Source organism: Nicotiana sylvestris, chromosome 9 (assembly GCF_000393655.2).
Source record: "Nicotiana sylvestris chromosome 9, ASM39365v2, whole genome shotgun sequence".
In the NCBI taxonomy this organism is placed as follows: domain Eukaryota; kingdom Viridiplantae; phylum Streptophyta; class Magnoliopsida; order Solanales; family Solanaceae; genus Nicotiana; species Nicotiana sylvestris.
This window is the reverse complement of record NC_091065.1, coordinates 61,010,034-61,017,881: the sequence shown is the minus strand read 5'-3', so window position 1 is coordinate 61,017,881 and position 7,848 is coordinate 61,010,034.

Sequence of the window (7,848 nt, the reverse complement as noted above, 5' to 3'; positions counted from 1 at the left end):
AGTAGTGCTGTCTTAGATCCTGATACATCTTCGCGGCACCCGGATGAATGGAATACCGCAAGCTATGGGTCTCCTCGAGGATCAAATCCCGAAGCCCATCCACATTGGGCACACATATCTGGCCCTGCAACCTCAAAACCCCATCATCACCTATAGTCACATCTCTGTCATCATCATGCTGAACTCTGTCCTTAAGGACAAGCAAATGCGGATCATCATACTAGCGCTCTTTGATGTGATTATATAAGGAAGACCGAGAAACCACACAAGCCAATACCCGACTAGGCTCCGAAATATCTAACCTCACGAACCGATTGGCTAAGGGCTGAACATCAACCGCAAGAGGCCTCTCCCCAACTGAAATATATGCCAAACTCCCCATACTCACTGCCTTTCGGCTCAAAGCATCTGTCACCACATTGGCCTTTCCCGGATGGTACAATATAGTGATAGCATAATCTTTTAGCAACTCCAACCATCTCCGCTACCTCAAATTGAGATCCTTCTGTCTGAACAAGTGTTGGAGGCTACGATGATCAGTAAACACCTCACAAGGCACACCATACAAGTAATGCCTCCAAATCTTCAGCGCGTGCACAATGGCAGCCAACTCCAAATCATGAACGGGGTAGTTCTTCTCATGGGGCTTTAACTGACGAGAAGCATAAGCAATAACTCTACCCTCCTGCATCAATACACAACTAATACCAACTCTCGAAGCATCACAATACATGGTATATGAACCTGAAGCTGATGGCAAAACTAACACTGGAGCTGTGGTCGAAGCTGTCTTGAGCTTTTGATACTCTCCTCACACTCGTCCAACCATACAAATAAAGCACCTTTCGGAGTCAACTTGGTCAAGGGCGATGCGATAGATGAGAATCCCTTAACAAACCGGCTATAATAGTCTGCCAAACAAAGGAAGCTGCAAATCTCTGTGGCTGAGGACGGTCTGGGCCAACTCTGAACTGCCTCTATCTTTTTCGGATCAACCTGAATACCCTCGCTGGACACCACTTGCCCCAAGAAAGCCATTGAACTGAGCCAAAACTCACACTTGGAGAATTTTACATAAAGCTTCTCCTCCCTCAATCTTTGCAACACAATTCTCAAATGCTCCACGTGCTCCTTCTGACCATGCGAATACACTAGAATATCATTAATGAAGACTATGACAAATGAATCAAGATAAGGTCGGAACACGCTGTTCATCAAATGCATGAATGCTGCTGGGGCATTGATCATCCCAAAAGACATCACCAAGAACTCATAATGACCATATCGGATCCTGAAAGCTATCTTAAGAATATCTGAGTCCCTGATCTTCAACTGGTGATAACCCGAATGGAGATCAATCTTGGAGAACACTCTCGCTCCTTGAATCTGGTCGAATAAATCATCAATGCAAGGCAACAGATACTTGTTCTTAATTGTTACCTTGTTCAATTGCCTATAATCGATGCACATCCTCATAGTGCCATCCTTCTTCTTCACAAATAGAACCGGCGCACCCCAAGGTGACACACTAGGCCGAATGAACCCCTTATCGAGGAGTTCTTGAAGCTGGTAGGATAGAAATGGGTTGAGTGCCCGACACCAGGTCAATACCAAAATCAATGTCCCTGTCTGGTGGCATGCCCGGCAGGTCTGCAGGAAACACATCGGGAAAATCCCTCACAACTAGAAGAATCAATACTGGGAGTCTTAGCTCCGACATCCCTCACAAAGGCTAGATACAAAAGACATACCTTCCCAACCATACGCTGGGCCTTCAAGAATGAGATCACTTTACTGGGAACATAATCAGTCAAACATCGCCACTCAATCCGTGGCACACCCGGTATAGCCAATGCTATCTTGGCATGATAGTCCAGAATAGCACGACACAGAGATAACCAGTCCATGCTTAAAATGATATCGAAATCCACCATACACAATAATAAAAGATCCACTCGGGTCTTCAGACCCTTAATTGTCACCACACACGACCGATACACACAGTCTACAACAACAGTATTGCCCACTGGAGTAGATACATGAACAGGTGAAACAAGAGACTCACGGGGCATATCCAGATAATGGGCAAAATATGATGACACATAAGAAAAGGTGGAACCGAGATCAAATAATACAGAGGCATTTTTGTGGCAAACTGAAACAATACCTGAAATCACGGCATCTGAAGCAACAACATCTGGTCTACCTGGGAGGGAATAGAAACAGGCCTGACCACTACCTGATCGACCTCCCCCTCTAGGGCGACCCCTAGCTGACTGACCTCCACCTCTAGCTGGGTGGGTGGGTGGTGAAGTAACTGGAGCAGAAGTCTAGGGCTGACCCCTCTGCTGAGTCTGACCATCATAAAGACGAGGACACTGCCTCCTCATATTCCCAAACTCTCCACACTCATAACAACTCGCCGGTGCTAGATATGAGGACTGAAGGGAACACCTGGCACCGAAATGACCAGTAGAAGGACCTGACATGGAAAAAACCTGCACTGATGGAGCATGGGACGAACTTTGGGCTGGAAGGGCACTGAGTGATGAGTGGCCCTGATAAGAACTATGAGAACCATGACCCGATGATGCCCCACGATAACCTGGGCGAGCTGAATGAGCTTGTCTGAATGGACGATCTCTGCCTTGCTGGAACTGACCCCTCGAAGGAGCACTACTAAAACTACCAGATCTCGAGGCCTCTTGGCCTCCCTCTCCTCTCGCTCCTGCTGGCAAACCGACTCAATCTCACGGGCGATGTCAACAACCTCCTCGAAAGTAGCACCTATCACCCTCTCTCTAGTCATGAGAATTCGAAGCTGATATGTGAGACCATCAACAAACCTCATAATCCTCTCTCTATCTGTCGGAACCAACCAGATCGCATGACGAGCTAACTTAGAGAACCGCATCTCATACTATGTCACAGTCATCTCTCCCTGACGTAACTGCTCGAACTGCCTGCACAGCTCCTCTCGGCGAGACTGTGGCACATACTTCTCCAGAAAGAGAATAGAGAACTACTGCCAAGTAAGGGGTGCTGCACGAACAGGCCTACACCTCTCATACGCCTCCCACCAAGTGAAGGCAACCCCAGAAAACGGAAAGGTGGTAAAAGCCACACCACTAGTCTCTAGAATACCCGTTGTACGAAGCATCCTCTGGCATTTATCCAAGAACCCCTGGGCATCCTCGCCCTCTACACCACTAAAAGTCGGAGGCTTGAGTCTACAAAACCTCTCTAGTCGATGCTGCTCGTCGTCCGGCATAACTGGTACCACAAACTCCTCAGCTGGTATAACTAGCTGGGCTGGAGGTGCCCCCGGTGTCTGAAGTCCCTGCACAACCTGCTCAGGTGTGCGGGCAATGGGAGTTTGGGTGCCTCCCCCGGCCTGAGAAGTAGCTGTGGCCGTAGTAACTAAAACCGTCTGAGCCAAACCGGTACATACTGATAAGATCTGAGCTAAAGCCTCCTGAAGGCCTGGAATCACAATGGGCACAACTGGTTCCTGAGCTGGTGTCACACCTCCTTTTTACACCCCCAAAAGGGGATATAAGGGAGTTTTTCCAATTAAAGTGACATTATTCGAAATTGGATTATTTTACTTATTTTATTTTAGAATCGCAACTTGGAATAGTTTATTTGGTGTCCCAAGTCACCAAATCAAGGAAATTCGACCTTCCTTTTGAAGTCTGCGAACCAGAAATTCTAAATAAGGAATTCTGTTAACCCGGGAGAAGGTGTTAGGCATTCCCAAATTCTGTGGTTTTAGCACGGTCGCTTAAACTATTATAAATGACCTATTATCTGATTTATTCAAGTTTTAACCTATGGTGCATTTTTAACTTATTAAACCGCTTTTAATTATTTTTAGGAAGATTCAACATGATTTAAAACACGCCTTGAACCACGCCACATGAAATGCAACCGCGATCCATGATACATTTTATTTAACGTTGCTGAGAATTGGAGTTGGGTCACATGAAATGCACACCCGAGTTTAAGGAAATTAATTTAAATAGTGCTCCTAAAGCAACTACGCATTTTCAAGTTTGCGAGGGCCATGAAAAATTCAACTAATGGCACACCTCAATTTAGAAAGAGTTATTATTAATTATCCGAGGGGCATGGGTTATCTATTTTTGCACTATGGCACACATCGATTCTAAGTTTAATGGAAGTTCGAACTACTTTTGAAGGCCATAAACTATATCCTACCTAGAATGGCACGCCTCAAATCTAGTTTGTTCAAATGATTTCTTATTTAAAATTATGAGGGCCATGGACTATTAGTGTTATTTTATATGGCACACCTCACTAATTAAGGGAATCTAGTTAACTAAATCCTAAGAGAATTGGAATTTTTATTTTTAAACTAATGTTCAAACTAACAAAAAAAATGCTTCGCGTAAAAAAGAGAAACAGGTTTAATTATTTAACAAATGGATTGGGCCATCAACAACAATTAAACAAGAAATTAGAGAGGCAGGCCCAAGCATAAAGAGGTATGCAATTCCCATTTCAAGTGGCCTCAAGCTCTAGGCCCAAATTAGGAGCCAAATCTTTCAAGAATTAGGGGATTGGAGAATGTTGGACTCGAGATCGAGTCTCCATGGCCCGTAAGAGTATCCAAAATCAAAGGCATCAACGCGAGCCCAGTTGGCTTTCAACAATACACAAACTGCACAACGATCATATTCAACTCAGTCTCCAGCTAACTCAATAGACAATTCGTATGAGATTTCAACTTTAATCAAACCTCCCTTCAACACATATAAATGCAAATCAAACCTCATGAGACTGTCAGGTGAACAATTCTGAATTTAAACATCAATCCCAACTTAAACATGCTTACAAGCAAACTAGGAGTAAATCAGTGCATGGCTTGACTCTTAAAGTAATAACCTAGACCATTTTCCTTATTCAAAATGACTGTATACTAACTACTAACTTAGGAACCATTTAGTTGTCCATTTCATGAGATAAAGTACTATTTGGATACAACAAACCATGCTATAACAGTCCGAATGAATTACATAGCAGAGAGAGCTCTAATACAGTCCAATATTCACTATCTGAACATGATAGAATACAAAGTTTAACTACTGATTCAATTAAGCCTATTTTTATTGGTTTCCATGATAACAATCGAAACAAACATGAGTACTAGAGCAACAAGTTTCAACCAAATAAAAACCATACTGCCTCTACACTAATACGACTTAAGTAGAAAAAATCATTCCATAAAGGAGAACAGAACACAATTAATCTTCAAAAAGTAAAGACTAATATACAGTAGATTTTCATTCATCCATATATGTGAAGCTGATAACAGAGCTTCAAAACTACATTTCATCAACTCATAGGGTCCAAAGAGGTACCTGAATTCAGCAACCAAAACAGAAGAAGAAGATGTGCTTGAGGATCAGCAAAAATGAGAAGTTCAGTCACAACAACAGTATTTCAACAACAATGGAACAGTGCACAACAACTTTTAAACCAACTTTGAATCTAAAATAATATATAAATCCTTTGAAGGTTTCAGAATTAAAAGACCAATAGCAGAACTAGATCAATTTCTACCAAAAATGCAAGAGTTTTGGAGTTCTTTGAGCTCAGCCGTTTTGAAAACTTTTTAGTGTTTTTAATTCTCCCCCACAATCTCCCTTGAGAATGAAGCAACAAACCTTTATAGTGAAATTTTAGGGCAGCAGAAATGAGTTTAGACTTTGCTCATTAATCCCTTTTCAATTTTCGTTTTTGCTCCTATGTCCCTAATTTAAAAATCAATTTTGAAAAGAAGTCCCAAACTCACCTTCCAGGAAACTTCCCAAGTCAGTTATAATAGATTCCTTAACCTAAATTCCCTAAATCACCCTTTAAGACCATGTTAATTACCCCAGCTTAGATATGGGTCAATTTGACCCAAGACCAACCAGACATGGGCTTGCCAAACCCGAGTTAGTCCCATTTTCTTTGGGCCTCTGATTAACAGATTGCAACCCAATAGAAAAAGTTCACAAAAGGGCAACTCGGATTTAAATGAACCCCTGGAAACAAAGATTCTAGGTAAAACAAAACAGGAGGGAAAATTGAGTGGAAGCTAAAATAAAAGAATCAAACAAACTAATAACGATGCTGATTAAAATAACCTAAGCTTATCATGCATGTAAAGATGATTTAAGAAACAGAATAACAAGATAGAAAAGAAAAGAAATAGAAGAAGATGGGAATAAAATGAAAGAATGAAAGAAAGAAAATACTAAAAATACCTAATAAAGGCAGACAAGGGCTTGAACGACAGACTCCTGGAACCTTCAATTCTGACCGAAATGGACGTTAATCGTGTGTTCTCAACGAAAACACATGAATAAAGTCAACTTCAGCCTCAATCCTTCACTGAAACTCGTCAATTTAGAAGATTTGGGATTTTAGGGTTTGGGTCCTGACCTTAGATCTAAAATTCGAATAAGTGTAAAAGGATTCGAGGGAAATGGCTTTGAGTTGTGGAAAGAGGGAACTGTAAGGGTCTTATGGTGTAAATTTGGGACGGATTGGGGGTGGTGTCGCCGGCTACAATGGCAGAAAACTCAAGGGCGGCGCTAGGGTTATAGGGTTCTCTGAAGGAGACGAAGTGAAATAGTTTAGTGTACTAGGTTAATGAAGAGGGTTCAGACATTTTTATGTAAATGTGGTAAGTAATTTGAGCAGTTGGATGCGAGTAAACGAACGACTGAGATAGATCAGGACTAAATGAACTCGAAGTTGCGTCGTTTGGTTGGGCTGAGATTTGGACTGGGTATAACGTGGGTCTGGGATGGTTTTTGAACGGGTAATGGTATTTAAACATTTGGGCTCGGGGGAAATTTAATTAAAACAGCCCAACAATCAAACCTCTTTAATTCCTTTCCTTTTCTCTTTTTTTTTTCAAATTTCCTTTTGTTTTTAAATAAAAATAAAAACCTAAATTAATTGTTAAACCAAATTATCCTACCAAATTAGACTAATTATTAGTATTTGCAACAATTAATTAATTACCAAATTCAAAGAAAACTACAAAATTTAAAATTAAAGAGTAAAAATGCAAAATGAACTATTTTTGTGAATTTTCATATTTCATAAAACAACTAATTTATTAATTAATCTAAAAAATGTAAAATTAAATCATAAATGCAAATGCAATGTATTTTTTTGTATTTTTCATGAATAAAATTTAAAATGCACACAATAATGCAAATAATCAGAAAAGTTCTACAATAACTCTTAAAATAACAAATAATTAAAAGAAAAAATCTAATTTTTGGAATTCTGTAGGAGTAATTCACGTGAGGCAAAAATCACGTGCTCACAGCTGCCCCTTTTTGCTCGGAGACACGAAGGGTTTTCGGGCAAAGATAAAATGAGCAATTATGAGGGATTTTTGCCCATTTGAAACTCCATGAGAAGCACTTTGAAAAAGCCTGACCGAACCTTGCTTCAGAGGTTGCCTACATATCCTTAGCTATAAAGGAATCATGTTAGTGTAATTCTGGAAGTTTTGGTAGCTGGGACTACCGGAAAGCTATGATTTCACTGTTGTTGTTGCTGCTACTGTTTGCTGAACTCCTTATTACACCAAAATAAAAAATAAAAAGCTAAACTAGCTAAGCCTATTAGCTACGAGTTACAAGATTCCTATCTATAAATCTTTTGAAGCTTGATCTTTGAGTCTCGGTTGGTTCTTGCTACATACTCTGATCTGAATCTTGATGCTCATTAGCTATAGGTGCTGGTTCTTTCTTATTCTTTGGATCAAGGCGGGACATGCAAAGCTTGTGACTTCAATCGTATCTTGGGCAGTCGCGT